The following is an 18,380-nucleotide window of genomic DNA, read 5'->3' as shown; positions in this document are numbered from 1 at the left end:
ACTGCTGTGCTAGCAATCAGCGAGACTCCGTGGGGTAGGACCCTCCGAGCCAGGTGCAGGATATAATCTCGTGGTGCGCCGTTTTTAAAGCCCGTGGGAAAAGCGCTGTATTCGGGTGGGAGTGACCCAATTTTCCAGGTGCCGTCCATCACCCCTTTCTTTGATTAGGAAAGGGAACTCCCTGACCCCTTGTGCTTCCTGAGTGAGGCAATGCCTTGCCCTGCTTCGGCTCATACATGGTGCGCGCACCCACTGACCTGCGCCCACTGTTTGGCACTCCCTAGTGAGATGAACCCGGTACCTCAGATGGAAATGCAGAAATCACCCGTCTTCTGCGTCGCTCAGGCTGGGAGCTATAGATTGGAGCGGTTCCTATTCCGCCATCTTGGCTCCTCCCTATACTATCTTCTAGTTTCTTAAGTTGTAAAGGTAGGTTGTTTATTTGAAATCTTTGTTTTTTCAAATACGAGCATTTATAGGTATAAATTTTTCCCTCAGCACCACTTTTGCTGTAAATTTTGGTGTAAGGTTTTTGTTGTCGCCATCTCTAGGTATTTTCTAATTTCCCTTCTGATTTCTTCTTTGATCCATTCTTGTTTAATAATGATTAACAACAATATTATGAGTTGAGTGCATTGTTTAATATCCAAAAATTTATGAATTTTTCTGCTTTACTTTTTATTGAGTTCTAAGATTATCCTGTTGTGGTTTGAGAAGATTCTTTGTATATTATCAACCTTTAAAATATATTGAATCTTGGGCCAGGCACAGTGGCTCATGCCTGTAATCCCAGCACTTTGGGAGGCCAAGGTGGGCAGATCACCTGAGGTTGGGAGTTTGAGACCAGCCTGGCCAACATGAGGAAACACCTTCTCTACTAAAAATACAAAAATTAGCCAGGCAGGGTAGCAGGTGCCTGTAATCCCAGCTACTTGGGACGCTGAGGCAGGTGAATTACTTGAATCCAGGAGGCGGAGGTTGCAGTGAGCTGAGTTTGCACCATTGCACTCCAGCCTGGGTAACAGAGTGAGACTCCATCTCAAGAAAAAAGAATTTTTTTAATATATATATATGTATATATACATACACACACACACGCACACACACACATATGTATATATAAACTTAATTTGTGGCTTAACATATGGTCTATCCCAGAAAATGTTCCAGGTGCACTTGAGAAAAATGTGTATATTGTGGTTGTTGAATGGAGTGTTCTGTATTTGTCTATTACATCTAGTTGGCTTATTTTATTGTTTATTTCTTTTATTTACTTTTTTTTCCTGGTTGTTCTATCCAGTCTTGAGAATAAGTTATTAAAATACATAGAACTTTATATCTCTCCTTTAAATTCTGTCAGTTTTTGCATCATATATTTTGAAAGCCTGTTATTAGGTGCATAAATGTTTATAATTGTTATATTTTCTTACTGTATTAAAACTTTTATTAATATATAATATTTTTGCTTTGTCTCATTTTGTCTATTTTGTCCAATATTAACATGGCCACATTTAGTCTCTTTTAGTTACTAGTTATATGAAGTATCTTTTCCCATCCTTTCACTTTCAGTCTCTTTTGTCTTAAGATGTAAAGCGAGTGAGTCTTTTATAAACAGCATATAGTTTGATCATAAAAGTTTAGAAATTCTGTCAGTCTGTCTTTTGTACGAAGAGTTTAATACATTTACATTTAACATTATTACTGGTTAGGAGGGACTTATTTCTGTCATTTTGCTATTTGTTTTCACCATGCCATATATGTTTGTATCATATATTTCTCTCATTTGTTATATGTTTTCTACATGCCTTTTGGTTTTGTCCCTCACTTCCTGCATTGTTGTCTTCTTTTCTGTTTAATTTTTTTGTAGTAAAACATTTAAATTCTTATGTTTAAATTATTCTCTCATTTTCTTTTGTATATTCTGTATTTATTTCCCTCATAATTAACTTGGAGATTACATTTAATAGACTAAAGTTGTGATAGTCTAATTTGAATTTATATCAGTTTAACTTCATTCATATACAAAAACTCTGCTTCTTTACCACTCATGTTTCCCTCCCTTTTAGTTCTTGTCACCAAATTATATCTTTATACATTGTGTGCTCCAAAACATAGTTACTTATTTTAAATGCATTACTCTCTTAAAAAATGTAGAAAACAGAATGTGTAGTTGTTGCAAATAAAAGTTACAGTAATATTAGATGTTAGACTAATAATTTTTTTAAAAGTATGTCTTTTAAATATTGTTACTGTAGAGAACAAAAAGTGAAGTTACAAATCATTGTTGCAATAGTACTAGCTTTTATAATTTCTCATGTATTTATCTTTATTGAGATCTTTATTTCTTCATATGGCTTTGAGTTAATGTCTACTGGCCTTTCACTTCACCCTGTAGGACTCTCTTGACCATCTCTTATAGCATAGGTCTAGTGGTAATGAACTCCCTTGGCTTTTTTTTTATCTGGGAACGTTCTCATTATTCCCTCAATTTTGAAAGACAGTTTTGCCATATATGTAATTCTTGGCTGACAGTTTTTTCTTTTAGTACTTTGAAAGTGGTAGCCCACTGCCTCTGGCCTTCAAAGTTCCCCATAAGAAATCTGCTGGTTATCTTATTGGGCATCCCTTATATATGATCAATTGCTTCTCTCTTGCTACTTTCAAGATTATTTGTCTTTCAAAAGTTTGCTTATATGTGTCTTGATGTGGATCTTTTTGAGTTCACCATACTTGGAGTTTATTGAGCTTCTTGGATGTTTATATTCATATTTATGTCTCTCATCAAATTTGAGAAGTTTTCAACTATTATTTCCTCAAATATTTTCTCAGCTGTTTTCTTTCTCTCTTCCCCTGGGACTCCCACAATACATATGTTAGTCTGCTTAATGCTGTACTATAGGTTCCTTAGGCTCCGTTCACCTTTCCTCAATCTTTTTTCTTTCTGTTTGTCTGACTTAGTAATTTCATTGTCCTAGCCTTATGTTTACTGATTCCTTTTTCTGTCTGTTCAAATCTGCCTTTGAATACCTCTAGGGAAATTTTCATTTCAATTATAATATTCAGCTCCAGAATTTCTTTTTGTTTTTTTTTTTAGGTTATTTAGCTCTTCATTGATATTTCCATTTTGTTCACTCATCATTTTCTTGACTTTCTGCACATCTTCTTTTAGTTTTTTGACTATCTTTATTGTTTTAAAGTGTTTGTCTAGTAAATCTGCCATTAGGCCCTTTTCAGGGACAGTTTCTGTTGATTGATTGATTTATTCTTTGAATGGGCCATATTTTCTTGTTTCTTTATATGCCCATGATTTTTTGTAGAAAACTGGACATTTGAATCTAATAATGTGCTAACTCTTTAAATCAGATTCTCTTCCTTCTCTAGAGTTTGCCGTTTTTTTGTTAATTTTGTTAGTTTTATTTTTATTTTTATTTTTCGATTGTTGAAGGCAGTCTGTGTGCTAAGGATAAGCCTGAGGTGTGAACTTAAGGTCTTCTCAGGTCTTTTCTGAGTCTGTGCCTTTCCCTGGGCATGCATGGTCACCTTCTACTTCCCCCATATATGCAGTTGTTTTTGAATGTCCTGGTCCTTAATATCTGGCTCCCAAAAAAGGAAAAAGGGAAAAATGAGAGGAGAGAAAGGGTGTTGGCCCTTTAAATCCCCTGGAAGTCCTTTCAGCTGGAGGATTGAAGGGCTTGTAGCCACTGGGGGAGATGCAATAATAATGGCCACCTACCCCTTTGTCTGCACCTCTGTAATAGAAGCAGCAATCAGTAATCAGAGCACAGATTCCTGATATTTGGAGGATGGGACACTTTTTGCTCACTCTGGCTCCTACAAGCTCTGTACTTGTTGATTCAGGAATAGGTACACAACTGCCTGCTGTGGGGCTGAGGGTGGGGGATTGGTACCTGCTACTGTGATAAGAGCTGAAACTGACCCAAATCAACAGCAATTTGTCTTCAAGCCTTATTCTGGAAGTTATAATTCTTCAATAGATTCTACAGTTCCAAACTAGTTATATTAGACAAATTCTGTCAATGCAATTGTTTTCTAGGTGGGGGAACAGATTTCTGGTGCTTCCTACTCTGTCATCTTTTTGAACTCTTCTCATGTCTTTCTACATCTTTTTAGAATTAAAAATAATTCTTTAGATTACAATAATACAAACTAGATTTGGCCTATAGGCCATAGTTTTTCCAGCTAGCCTCAAAAAATAATCTGAATTAGTTTGGTTATGTTGTGGAAAGGTAGAAGGAGCTTCAGAGGCCAGTTCATCACAGTTGTTTCCATTTCTCTGAGACTCATGAGACCCTCTTTATATAAGATTTGTCCTCAGGCTTGTTGCTTCACTATTACAAGGTGGCTTCATAGAGCAACCAGAGAGCCATACTTCCTTATGCATATTTGAGGGATGGTGTGGTGGGGGAAGAAAAAGCCCGTGTTTACAAACACAAAACACAAATCATAAGCATCACTGATTGGACAGTCTTAAGGTTTTACACATCTTAAACTGATTCCTGGGACTAGGAATTTATAAGTGTGATTGGCTTAGGCTTGAGTTGTGTGAACTTTTGAAGATTGTGTGGCAAGACAGATGAAGTTACCTGTGGCCCGAACTCATTATTCTGGAATGGACCCTGAGATTTTGCTTTTTTAATGAGTTTCCAGGTGATGTTGACAGTGGATGGCCTTTGGAACACACTTTGAGTAATAAGGCTTAACTAAACCTAAACAGCACGACTACTAAATATAAAAAAAATTGATGGAATAAATATTGAGGAGATAATCACAATGCTAAAACTTTCTAGAAATATGTTTTCTGTAGCTGTTGAAAATAATACAAGGGCAATATGTGAATTAGGTGAGGTCTCTACCATCAGGATACGAATGATAGCTATTGCCAAAGCTTTACATCAAAAGAAATTGTTCTTCATAATGAGGAAGAAAAATTTAGAATTGTCAGGCCAATCCTGGAGAAATGAATGGAAAGGCACATAGGGAGAGGAAACTAGGAAGAGAGACAAATATATCAACTACCTTATGTAATCACATTTTTACTTATGAATGCCTGTGAAAACTAAAAGAATATTGATTTTCATGTGGAGTGAAGCAGAGGTAATATTTGAGGAAGATAGAGGCACAAAGGCAAAGGATAACAATGTGTGTAATTGCCTCAAGAATTACTATAATTCTTAGGGGTGCCACTCAAAGAACTGGGGAGTTATCAGAAAGTTTATAGTCCAAAGAAAGCCATCCAATCTTTAACATTTGAGTTATATGCAGTATTTTATTTATTACCCCAGTGACATTGTAAGGTAGGTATTATTATCTGTTTTAAAATGAGAAAACCAAAGCTCTGAAATATTGAAAAACCTGTCCAGCGTTTCATAGAAAGCAGACTGGGGATTTGAACCCCAATTTGTCTAACCACAAAACCCATTTTCTTTTGGTTATACTAGTCATTAAAAAAATTGAACAAAACAAAACTTTAAAAAATGAAGTAGTGGATTTAGTGGTGGCTTGAGAATTTCTATATTGAAGAGATTTGGAGGCAACAACCTGTATGTTTTGGCCAAGGGACTTGTCTTGAGGCTGTGTTTGCATAGTAAGCATACTATTTCTACTTAGATTGTATAGTTACTTAAAATGTTTTTTTGGGAGGATCTGTTAAAACCCTAACTCACTTTTTCATGGTATCCCTGTGTGGGACCAATATTTAATAGAAATAAAATTCAATTTCTTTCTTGCTGTTTCTGAAGCATCTTGAAGAAACCATAAAAACCACTGAACTCTATGCTTCCTGTTAGTTTTTACTGTATAAATGAAGAAACTGAGACCAGAAATTTAAAATGAATTGTCCAAGGTAACACACCAAGATAGAAGCAGTTATTCCAAGGACTATTCAATGCAAATGCTTAGAGAGAGACACATTTCTTCAGTTTGTGCTTACTGTGCAAATAAAAATTAAAACATTTGTCTCAAGTGTTGAAGTTCTTTGAGATTTGTAGAAAGTAGAATACTTGAGAATTAGAACTTACTTTCTCTATAGAAGCAGCATCATATGAAGCACATGACATGTATTTTTAGTTTCTAGTATAGTATATTTTATTTGTTTTTGTTTTATCTTTGTGTTTATTACATTATTATAATTTTGAAGGTTTGCTTAGTTTTTAATCAAAAATGTTATTTTTTATTTTAAATATTTGATTTTATACAAATCCCATTTTTACTTATAACACATACTACATACAAAGGCCAAATTTTTGCCACCAAAATACATATCTGAATGTATGTTAAAATCAATGACAGATTAAAAGAAATTTACATAAGAATGTTTTTTCTCTTAATGTGCTACTTAAATCAAGTGACCAGTGTGTTACATTATTTTGATATCATAATTGTCAATTATATTGCTTTTAATAGGCAGTAGTTCCTTGTTATAAAAGTATCTTTAAAAAATATAGATGCATAAATTCATCTGAATTCAGTATTGACTCTGCCTCTTATTAGGCTTGTAGCCAAAATATGACTGAATAGGGTGAATACAGTAGCTGAAGTAATATAATAGCTTCACCCTTGGAAATCGTTTGGAGTAAAATGGTAACCACAAGGGCAAAGGGACATGTCTTAACAACAGTGCCTTTCATTGGTGCAGACGGTCAACTAAAGGACAACACACAGTGTTACAGGCTAGATGTGTAATTCTAATGGCTCAACTATTTGGCAGGAAGCATCATATACATAAAAATCATGAGACTAAAATAAAAAATATTCGTGGTACCCCAAATCTTGTCTCTAGATAGAAAAAGAAGACTATAGATTGACTGCAGACAGAGAGAGAGAGAGAGAGAGAGAGAGAGAGAGATTGTAAGGTGATTTGGATTTCTGTAAGGTTATGCTAAATTATCTATTTTCCCCACAGTTTGTTTCCTTGAGTTCTGTTGCTCATTACTTCCCTTTCCCCACCTTTTCTGAAGAATACCTGAGTTTTTTAAATTCTTGAATTAGTGGTTTGTATTTTTCATAATTGGGGAAAAGCTGCCCATTCATTTCCACCCCTCCCCTCTGTCCATGTATGTTAGAAACTACAATAAATAAGAGGACCTCATTTTCAGTAACACAAAATTTACTTACAGAATATAAGCACTTTTTATTTGAAGGTCTTACGTTCCAATGTTCATTTGTATAATTCCCTAGTGATATAAGAACATAAATATAGGAGCATTTATTAAAGAGATGGTGAGTCAGTGAATCTAGTGTGAAGAATGAGGTATAGATGAGCAGTTTAGAGTCTGGGTGATCTGTTTGATTTCTTCTGATGAATCAAGAGAAGTGGGAAGTGTGAATCTTAACATTAAGGACAGGATCCGAATCCAAGAACAGGGTGGTGGGGTGGTGGTTGACGTTTGAGGGGGAGCAACTGTTCATTATCAGAACATCTATCCAGGAAAGTAAAATCCAAAAAAAAAGGTGGGGAAAAGGGAAATGTTTGAGAAGTCAGGAGTTCCAAGAGTATAGGATAATGGAGAGGATGAACAGGAGGGTTGGAGAATCATGAAGAGAAGTGGGCCTGTGGCTGGGACTGTGTGCGAGGTTAATATAATGGGCTGTAAACCGGAAGGACACCTTTTAGTCCAGTTCTTGTCATGTCCTGTGTACGTTGACCACATTTCCCTTTCCACTAACATTTAGCATTTTATTTTAGCTTTCACCTCTGTCAAAACTAAGTTACTAAACACCTTTACAATTTCATTCACTAATTTAAGTTGATTTTTGGTAGAAGAAGAACTCATTTTTCATTATAAATCACAAGACACGGTAGAAAGACAGAGGAAATCCTGAGTAAACAGAAATCTAGCAGGCAAACCCTAGGTCTATTTTTGCTTAAAGGAAGATTCATGTCATTTTTTATTACTTAGGGCAATATTTCTCAAAGTATGTCCAGAGGAACACTTGTGTACAATAAAAATTACTCATTTAAAATATGTAGACTTTTTAAAATTTAGGACTTCTTAGAACTATTATTATGCTAAGATAACATTGTCATATTCAGTATTAAAACAATTTATTTTTTGATAATTTTCCTATCTTGAAGTTTATCAGAGGTATTAGAATCATGTTAACTTAATGTGGGAACATGAGGATAGAAAAACAAATATTTTCCAATTGATTTTGGTACTTCCTTTTTCCCTATTATTATTTCCAGGGGGATGCATCAGGACGATAATTCCAAGAGTTCAGTGGTGAATTTCCTTGGCTTCCACTGAGGTAATAGTCGTGTTAGGTCACTCTGCGAAGAGGGACAATCTACTCTGATCAGACATCTGCAGAGCTTTAAAGGCTGTTGCAGCCAGAAAGCTCTCAAGAATTCTGAATCCTGGGGCTCCCAAGGTTCCACCTCTTTGGACCAACTGATCTTTCATTTTAGTTTATTTGTTAGAGACACTGGAAATGACCTTACCTCAGACTTCCTTTTCCATTCTCCTTTAGTAGGATCTTTGGATTTTCATCCTGAGAGATTAAATTTTTAAAAAATTATTTATTTATCTTTTATCCCATTAATAGACCAACACTAAAGCAGTAATGAAAAAGGAATTACTTTCTCCCCAAATTCACACTGCTAATTGGCTGACAAATGGTCCTCTGCTTGAGCATTTCCTCCAGAAGGGCCATCCCACCATGTATTCCAAATACATTTTGCTCTGTGAACTAACACTGTTAACAAGAAGCCTTTTTTTTTTGGTCCCTGAGAACAACAACGTAACACCTAATGATTGAATACAATTGAACACCTTTGTTTTTAAAATGTGATAAAATAAGTTCTATTTTATACCTGACTTGATGGAAATCTAAATATTATTTCTTAGTAAAATTTAATCTATAACTTATAAATATGCATTTATTGACATATCCAAAAAACTGTAGTCACATACTACTTTAAAAATTGTATTTAATAGTGGGGAAGAAAGATAAGCCTCTACTTTTCCTTATTTCTTAAAAGTAAAGAATACCTTTAAGACTCTAACAGCTTTAATTTTATTAGTAGCTAAAAGAAATCTCGAGGAGAAGTGGATACTTTAAAAAAAAAAAGGAGCATAACAAAGGTGCTCATCTCTCTGAAACCTGTATTTTAGAAATGCCTAATGTTAGACATTAAAGGTTTGCATGTGCATCATCATATTTTATTGAAGTTGGTAATAATTTACTTATTATCTGCAATGGGTTTCTGAAAAATATTTCTCTTTCCATTAAGGATTTCATTTTCAGCATTTGCTTGTCAGTTAAATCCTCACATCATTAATGTAACTTCTCATCACAGGGAGAATTGAATATTCATGCATTGCTCAAATCACTGTTATTCTGGCCTGTTACTTTTTATTCTTCGTGAAAGTGGAGATTGTTAACCCATCACTTTACAGCTAAGGTTGTTACATTTTCTGAGACTGCTTTGGTTTGTAAATGTAACATTTTGTCATATTTCTACAGCAGGTAGTAATTTCAGCTTTTACTCTTGACCAGGTCCAGGTAGGTCATTTAGCTGTTTGCTCTTTGTTAGCCACTTTATTAACTCTTTGGTAGTGTTCCAGACCCTGGATTCATGCTATTTCAACCCTTCATTTGGAGCGTTGCCTGCTTTTTTGCATGGTGAATAGAACTCTTGAATGATGATCATGCTCTCACGTGCCTGACCTATACCCAAGGAATTAGTTTTCTTGTCTGTGAGACACTTGAGGAGCATTTTTAGATGGCCAAACAGACTAGATGGTCTTTTTTTTAAGCCCCTTTTTGCTATACGATTCTAGGATTCTATTTGTCTGTTGTTTTATCTCACTTGCAGTGAATCATCATTAATAAGACTAGCCTTCAAACCTTTTTTTTTTTTTGAGGTCAGAAGCTACATTTTCCTTAATCTGTATTATGGCAGGATCAAGTCCCTCCTGGGTCCTGCTCCATTTCTGGGTCCCTGCATATATACATCTGCCTTCAGAGGCCAGGTTCAAATTAAACTAGGGCAGCAGAAAGAGACCTTTGATAATGCTGCCACAAAGTAAAAGAAGAAACAATGACTCTTTTTGCATAATAACTCACAGGAGAACTGATGACCTTTGGCATTTTAAAAGTCTGGTTGCCATTTAGCTGCTTGCTTCTAAAACATGATCATTGAAATCAGCTTTCCTTCCTCCTTCAGAAGGAAAAACAAAACAAAACAAAACAAAACAAAACAAAAAAACCCTAATGGGCCATTAACAAAACTTTCTAAAAGTCAGTGAAACATTGGCAACTAGTCTAAAGCAGAGTAGAAGGAGGTAAAAGTAGAATGACAGTGGGAAGCAAATTGGATTCAGAGACTACGGGACCTATCAGGAAGGAGTGGGGAAGAGGTTCTGGGGAAATCAGACGATGTAGTGGCTGTAAATCTGCTGTGCTTGTTTAGAAGGGAGTGTGGCTGGACAGAGCTGAATGTGGTATAGAACACCAAAAGTGGATACTATGTTGGATTACAGTGCATGACTTGAGCCTGAATATGCTCGGGAAATTTATGAAGGTTATTGCTTGGTTAATGGTAAGGAATTATTTTGTCAATGGATTGTACAGTTTTGCTTTTCTATGAAGGTTTAATAGGAGAGTTACGTTGTTAATATGCAATTAGTATTCATCTAAGAGATGTTTGTTCTAAAAAAAAAAACCTAGTGTCAATGATGAATGTCAGGTTTCATAATGTAATCTTCTAGAAGGTAAGGAGAGAGCATATTCTATAGGATGTTTATGAGACTCAGTTAATCCAATTCTGCCTTTGCATTACTCCTTGATAGCACACACATCGTTTCAGGCCACACTTAGCCATTTCATGGTTGATTTACTATCAGAGAGTTACTTGAGGAAGCCACAGGGCAAGAGAGAACCTAATTAATATTAAACATCAACAATAATTTGGGCTTGTTTTCATAAGCTGCCTGATAAAGGAACATGCTAGCTCTGGGTTATCAGTATAAATTAATGGTGGCTTCTTGTGCTCCTGGCCAGAATCATTATAAACTATTTAACATACAAATTATTATGGAAAGTATATTTCATACAGTAAAGCTCAACTCATTCATTTCACTAATCTAAGGATCCAATAATTTTCAGACCAACCTCAACAATCTCTCTCTACTCTCACTAAAGTTTATTAATAGCAGAGAGATGTCACGAAATCACTTATTGCAAAGACTTAATTACTTCTACAAAAGACGCTAGGGTGCTATTGTTTGTCTATTTATTATCAAATAATTTAATAAAAAATTAAAATGCAAGTCTATTTATCAGGAAGAGAAGTACACTTCTTTGTGCTATGACATCTTAGCAGTCTGTCAGATCCATATGCATAGAGAGTACTCACACCGGCTAATTTGCTTTGGATTTATTAAGGCTCCTCATTGGTATGATGCTAAAACTTTAGAACACTTAAGTACAAGAGGAATTCTACACGTTACTAGGAACATATAGCAAAAGTAGAAAGAATGGCAAGTGTCTTAATGGTTAAAACAAGTATAAGATTTTTAATTGTGTCTAATTTTTATGTCCCCACCCTCCATAAAAATCTAATAAAATTCCTTACCAAATTTAGTTAATATAACAAAACAGACTGAAATAAAGTTTAAAAATGGCAAAGTATAATAAATGTTCTATACAAATGAGGATTTAACTATCTGAGGAGAAAAAAAAGCAACAGGCCAGAACAACAGTGATTTGAATTAGGCATGAATATTCAATTCTGCCTATGATGAGAAGTTACATTAGTAATGTGAGATTTTTATTGACCAGCAAATGCTGAAAATAAAATCATTAATGGAAAGAGAAGTATTTTTCATAAACCCATTACAGATAATAAGTAATTTATCACCTATTTCAATAACACATGATTTCTGTATGGCAGCTAATTCATTATATGCAACTTGAGATTTGGTTGAACAATAGTATTTCTATGTAATTCAATTCAGCAATTCACAATTTGAGTGCCTGCTATGTGATCCTTTGAATTTCTGTGGTATCAGCTGTAATACCTCCTTTTTAATCTACGATTTTATTTATTTGAGTCTTTTTTTATTGTTAGTCTGGTTAAAGGTTTGTCAACTTTGTTTAACTTTTCAAAAAAATGACTTTTTGTTTCATTGATCTTTTGTATTGTTTTCTTCATTTCAATTTCATTGATTTCTTCTCCGATCTTTATTATTTCTTTTCTTCTACTAATTTTGTGTTTGTTTTTTTCTTGCTTTTCCAGTTCTTTAAGATGCATGATTAGATTATTTAGTTGAAGTTTTTCTTCTTTTTTGATGCAGGCATTTATAAATATAAACTTTCCTCTTAGTACTGCTTTTGCTGTATCTCATAGGTTTTGGTATGTTGTGTTTACATTATCATTTGTTTCAAGAAATGTTTCAACTTCCTTTTTAATTTCTTCGTGGACTCACTGGTCATTCAGAAGTATATTGTTTAATTTCCATGTATTTATACAGTTTCCAAAATTCCTCTTGTTACTGATTTCCAGTTTAATTCTTGATGTTATTTCATTTTTTTGAATGCTGTAAGATTCATTTTGTGAGCTAACATGTGGTCTGTCCTTGAGAATTACTCATGTGCTGAGGAAAAGAATGTATATTCTGCAGTAATTGGATGAAATGTTCTGTAAACATCTATTAGGTCCATTTGGTCTATAGCGACAATTAAGTCCGATGTTTCTTTGTTGATTTTCTGTCTGGAAGATCTGTCCAATGCTGAAAGTGTGATGTTGAAGTCCCCAGCTATGATTATACTGGGGACTATCTTTCTCTTTAACTTTAATAATATTTGCTTTATATATCTGGGTGCTCCAGCGTTGGGCACATATATATTTAAATTTGTTGTATCCTCTTGCTGAATTGACCCCTTTATCATTATATAGTGGCCTTCTTTGTCTCTTTGTTTTTCTCTTGAATCTATTTTGCCTGATATAAGTATAGCTACTCCTGCTCTTTTTTGGTTTCCATTGACTTGGAATATCTTTTTCCATTCCTTTATTTTCAGACTGCATGTTTCTTTATAGGCGATGTGTGTTTCTTATAGGCAAATGATAATTGTGTCTTGTTTTTTAATGCATTCAACTACTCTGTGTCTTTTGAATGGAGAGTTTAGTCCATTTACATTCAATGTTATTATTGATAAGTAAGGACTTACTCCTGCCATTCACCCTTTGTTTCCTGGTTGTTTTGTGGTCTTCTGTTCCCTCTTTCTTTCCTTCCTGTCTTCCTTTAGTGAAGGTGATTTTCACTCGTGATATTGTTCAGTTTCTTGTTCTTTATTTGTTTATCTGTTGTATGTTTGTTTTTTGGTTTGAAGCTACCATGAGGCTTGCAAATACTATCCTATTACCCATTATTTTAAGCTGATAACAATTTAACACTGTTATAAACAAACAAACAAACAGGAAAACTCTACAATTTAACTTTGTCTCCCCACTTTTTAGCTTTCTGTTGTTTCTGTTTATACCTTATTGTACTATGTCTTGAAAAATTGTGGTGGTTATTATTTTTTATTGGTTCATTGTTTAGTCTTTCAACTTAAGGTAAGAATGCTTTATACACCACAGTTACAGTGTTATAATATTATGTGTCTCACTGTGTACTTACTATTAGCAGTGCATTTTCTACCTTCAGATGATTTCATACTGTTCATTAACAATGAGCACTCCCTTACTGAAGTACTTCCTTTAGCATTTATTGTAGCATAGGTCTGGTGTTCATGAAATCCTTCAGCTTTTGTTTGTCTGGAAAAGTTTTTATTTCTCCTTCATGTTTGAAGGATATCTTTGCTGGGTATATTATTCTAGGGTAAAGGTTTTTTTCCTTCAGAACATTAAATATGCCATGCCTCTCTCTCCTGGCCAGGTTTCCACTGAAAAGTCTGCTGCCAGACTTACTGAAGCTACACTGTATTTGTTTCTTCTCTTTTGCTGCTTTTAGGATCCTTTCTTTACCCTTGAACTTTGGGAATTTGATTATTAAATGCCTTTAGGTAGTCTTTTTGGGTTAAATCTGCTTGGTGTTCTACAACTTTCTTGTATTTGGATATTGATATCTTTCTTCAGGTGTGGGAAGTTCTCTGTCATTTTCCCATTGAATAAACTTTCTACCCCTATCTCTTTCTCTACCTCCTCTTTAAGGCCAATAACTCTTAGATTTTGCCCTTTTTAGGCTATTTTCTAGATCCTGTAGGTGTGCTTCACTGTTTTTTGTTCTTTCTTCTCCTCTGACTGTGAATTTTCAAATAGTGATTGTGTATTTTTAAATAGCCTGTCTTCAAGCTCAGTAATTCCCTCTTCTGCTTAATCAATTCTGCTATTAAAACACTCTGAAATATTCTTCAGTATGTCAATTGCATTTTTAAGTTATAGGATTTCTGCTTGATTCTTTTCAATTATGTCAATCTCTGTGTTAAATTCACCTGATAGAATTTTGAATTCATTTTGTTATCTTGAATTTATTTGAGTTTCCTTAAGACAGTTATTTTGAATTCTCTGTCTGAAAGGTAATATATCTCTGTTTCTCCAGGATTGGTCCCTGGTGCCTTATTGAGTTCATTTAGTGAGGTCATATTTTCTAAGATGGTCTTGATACTTGTAGATATTCGTCTGTGTCTTGGCATTGAAGAATTAGATATTTATTGTAGTCTTTTCGGTCTGGACTTGCTTGTATTGGTCCCTCTTGGGAAGGCTTTCCAGATATTCAAGAGAACTTGGGTGTTGTCATCTAAGCTGTATCTGCTTTAGGGGACACCCCAAACCCAGTAACACTGTGACTCTTGCACACTCATAGAGGTATTGCCTTGATGATCTTGGACAAGATCTGGAAGAATTCTCTGGATTACCAGGAGGAGGCTTGGGTTCTCCTCCCTTATGTCCTTCTAAACAGAATCTGTGTCTCTCTGTTCTGAGCCACCTAGAGCTGGGGGTGGAGTGACATGAGCCCCTCTGTGGCCACCACCTCTATGACTGCACTGGGTCAGACCTGAAGCTAGCACAGCACTGGGTCTCACCCAAGGCCTGCTGTCACCATTCCCTGGCTACTGCCTAAGTTTGCTGAAGGCCCTGGGTCTCTACAATCAGCAGGCAGCAAAGCCAGCCAGGTGTGTGTCATTCCCTTCAGGGAGGTGAGTTCCCACAGGCAATGATTGAGTTTAGAGGTGCTGTCTGGGATTCAAGGCCTAGAGTAAAAAAACCATAGAAATCAATCTAATGTTCTAAGAATGTACTGCAGATAGGCTGGCACCCAAACCACAAGATGCAGTCCTTTCCACTTTTCTCTCCCCTTTCCAAAGGCAAAGAGCCCCACCCCATGGCCACTGCCACTATAAGCCCATGGGGAATACTGTCAGACTACTGCCAATGTTCCCTTAAGGTTCACGGGCTCTTCAGTCAGCTTGTGGTGAATGCTGCCTGCCTGGGACTCACGTTTTAGGGCAGTAGGCTCTCTTTTGGCCCAGGACAGGTCCAGAATTGCCATCTAAGAGCTAAGTCTTGGAATCCAGACCCCAAAAGTCTACTTGGTGCTCTACTGCCTGGGGCTGACCAGGTACCTAAAGTGCAAGACAAAGTCTCCTTTACTTTTCCCTCCACTTTTCTCAAGCAGAATAATTCTTGACCTATAGCCACCACAGGTGGGAATGTGCTTAGTCTTACCTGAAGCCAGCAAGTCTCAGGCTCACTCAAGACCCTGAACATTGTACCTGGGAATTGCTGCTGGCTATTTAGGGCCCAGGGGCTTTCAGTTAGCAGGTGATGAATTCTGTCAGGTCTGGGCCCTTCCCTTTAAGGTGGCAGGGTTTTTTTCTGGCCCAGGGTGTGTCTAGAAATGTCCTCTAGGAACTAGGGCCTGGAAAGGGGGCCTCACATCTCTGACCAGTGCCCTACTCTGCTGTGGCAGAGCCGGTATTCAAGATGCAAGACAAAGTTCTCCTTACTCTTCCCTCTCTTATCCTCAAGGAGTCTCTTTTGGAGCTGTGAGCTATGCAGCCCGAGCTTAGGGGAGGGGTGATATCAGCACTCCGTTAGCTGCCCTAAGCTGTTGTCTCAGTAGGTTGCATGCTCCCTCAGTCCACTGGCTCTGGGTCCATTTCAGCACTAGGTCTTGCCTAGGAGTTACAGTCCTTGTGGCCTATACTTCCTTTCAAATGTTTTTGAGGCCCAGAAGCACTTTCGCTTTTAGTGGCGAGGCTTGCAGGATCTCAAGTTCCAACCACTGGGATTGGCAATTCCCCTCTGGCTAGGGCTGGTTTAAGTGCTCTCTCCATGGGCAGGCATCAGCTGAGATTGGTCCAGTTTTACTTTCTGCTATAACAAGGCAGCACTGAGTTCAGTGCCTCACAATTGCCGCACTCTCCCTCTCCCCAGCACACAGAATTGCTCTCTGCACCATGTTGCTGCTGCCAGGGCATGAGAAAAGGGTGGAAGGACTGTTTCTCCTACCTCTTTAGTGCCTCTTTCAGTGACATGAATTTAAAACCAGGTACGGTGAGTGCTTACCTGATTTTTCATTCTTATGAAGGTACTTTTTTTTTTGTTTAGATAGTTGTTAAATTGGTGTCCTTGTGGGGAGACTGATTTGTAGAGCCTTCTAGTCCACCATCTTGCTCTGCCCCTTCAAGGATTAGTCTTTTACAAGTCTATAAGGCACACCTTGTGTCATCTGGCATCTCTCACTCCTAACTTATTCAAAGTAAATAAATATTAATTAATTGCTTCTGTGTGGGAATGATGTTAGGAGCAAGATATGTAAAAATGAGTGAGACATTGCCCTTGCCCTTCCTTATCTCAAAGACTATATCATGCCTTTTTATTTGTTGTCAGATGTGGAAAACAGGGCAAGACTCTCCTGAGTAAACTAACAATCTGCTTAAACTGTGTTAACATGGAGATGAACCCTGAAAAGTGCTCTGTTGCTGAGTCCTGCTGCAGGGGACTCACATTTGCTAGTGCAGAGGTTTCCTATGGTCAACACATTTATATAACTTGCATCTTTCAGAGCAGATGGTGCCACAGACTCTTAGAGTCAGTATGTGCCAGTTAATGCATCCTGAGCATTTCAGCAGTTCAAGACATCAGCTACATGGTGAGGCCTTTGGAAATCTGATCTTTCTCAATGGCACTATCCACAGTGTAATAAAAGAGTGTTCTGAAGCCTGAGAGGAATTTATGGCAGCAGTAATTTGGTGCGGCAGGAACTTATGATGTTATCTCACATCAGAGAGTTACACTGCTAGTTTCCTGGTACCATTTTTCCCTTCTCCCATGTTGATTCTAAACATTGCTCTGTTTTTATTGTTATTTTGGTTGTAAAGGATTAGAAAATGTTATAGTAAAATGTTCTAGGAACTACTGAAGACTGAAAGCTCTTGGTATGATGCCTGGTCCTTTATAGTATTAAACAATCAGTGTACAGAAAAAAAAAAAAAGGATGTCTGTGCAATTTTGTTAGATATCAAAAGACCCCTTAGGAGACAAATTGGAGAATCAATGCTGCCTCTCTTTTAATAATATGACAAAGAGCTAATTCAGCTTCTTTAACAGAAACTCAAATAAGCACAATCCTTTCAAAAAGCCTTTATATTCAATGCAAAGAAAACGTGTCTTCAAATCCTAAGAGTTCAGCTTCCACTGCTTTCAATGGGAGCTGTACGTTGAGAGCCAAGGGCTAATTTTGGTCGATGTATTTTCCCAATAAGTTCTCTTGGGTGACCATTTTAGCTTCAGCAAAGTGTTTCCTCTAGCTATTAGAGACAGTGTTTAAAAGTTTAAAGCAATGCGAATAGGCCGAAATCTAAATCAATATTCTGTAGAACAAATAAAGAGAAAAGAGATTTAGGCGGCAAGCTCATGGAATGTGCTCCAGTTCCCTGGTAGGCAGATCAAGGCGATTTCAGTAACAACTTAAAAATAAAAGAGCTAAAAAAACAGACGTTAACAAAACTATTCTCCCCCCTCAGTGAGAAATGACTGGTTTGGTTTTCAGATCAAGACATTGGGGTCATGAAGAGAAATACCATCGTGTAGTGTCAAATAAGAACTGAAGGGCATAAAGGATTCAGATCAATAGGCAGGAGCTTATTTATCTTTCTCAATGCCAATTATTTTAACAGAGTTTGTACTGACTTTGTTTAGCTTTCAGGTATATTACTTTTGTTCATGAAGTAGTTTATATGGAAACTACATGGTATGAATTCTGTGTTTTCTTCTCTTCTCTACCTCTCCTTCTTCCTTTCAACTCCCTTCTCAGAAGTCCTCTTACAAATAACCTTTGTGGGGAGGACAGCTTGCCTGCCCATCTCCAGGGTTCTGAGGATTGCAAGTTATCTTTTGCCCTTTGAGA

General features: G+C 36.5%; 1 long non-coding RNA gene across 1 annotated transcript in view; it reads left to right on the top strand.

The window, feature by feature from the left end:
* LOC134758459 (uncharacterized) overlaps positions 1-18,380 on the top strand; it is a 138,974-nt gene that overhangs the window by 89,159 nt on the left and 31,435 nt on the right. Inside the window, exon 4 of the long non-coding RNA XR_010133668.1 lies at positions 8,207-8,268. This is a non-coding gene — a long non-coding RNA (uncharacterized lncRNA). The remainder of the gene's footprint in view (positions 1-8,206; positions 8,269-18,380) is intronic.

This window comes from Gorilla gorilla, chromosome 4, assembly GCF_029281585.2.
Source record: "Gorilla gorilla gorilla isolate KB3781 chromosome 4, NHGRI_mGorGor1-v2.1_pri, whole genome shotgun sequence".
In the NCBI taxonomy this organism is placed as follows: domain Eukaryota; kingdom Metazoa; phylum Chordata; class Mammalia; order Primates; family Hominidae; genus Gorilla; species Gorilla gorilla.
The sequence above is the reverse complement of the archived record's forward strand: the minus strand, read 5'-3'. Positions and strand labels throughout refer to the sequence as shown.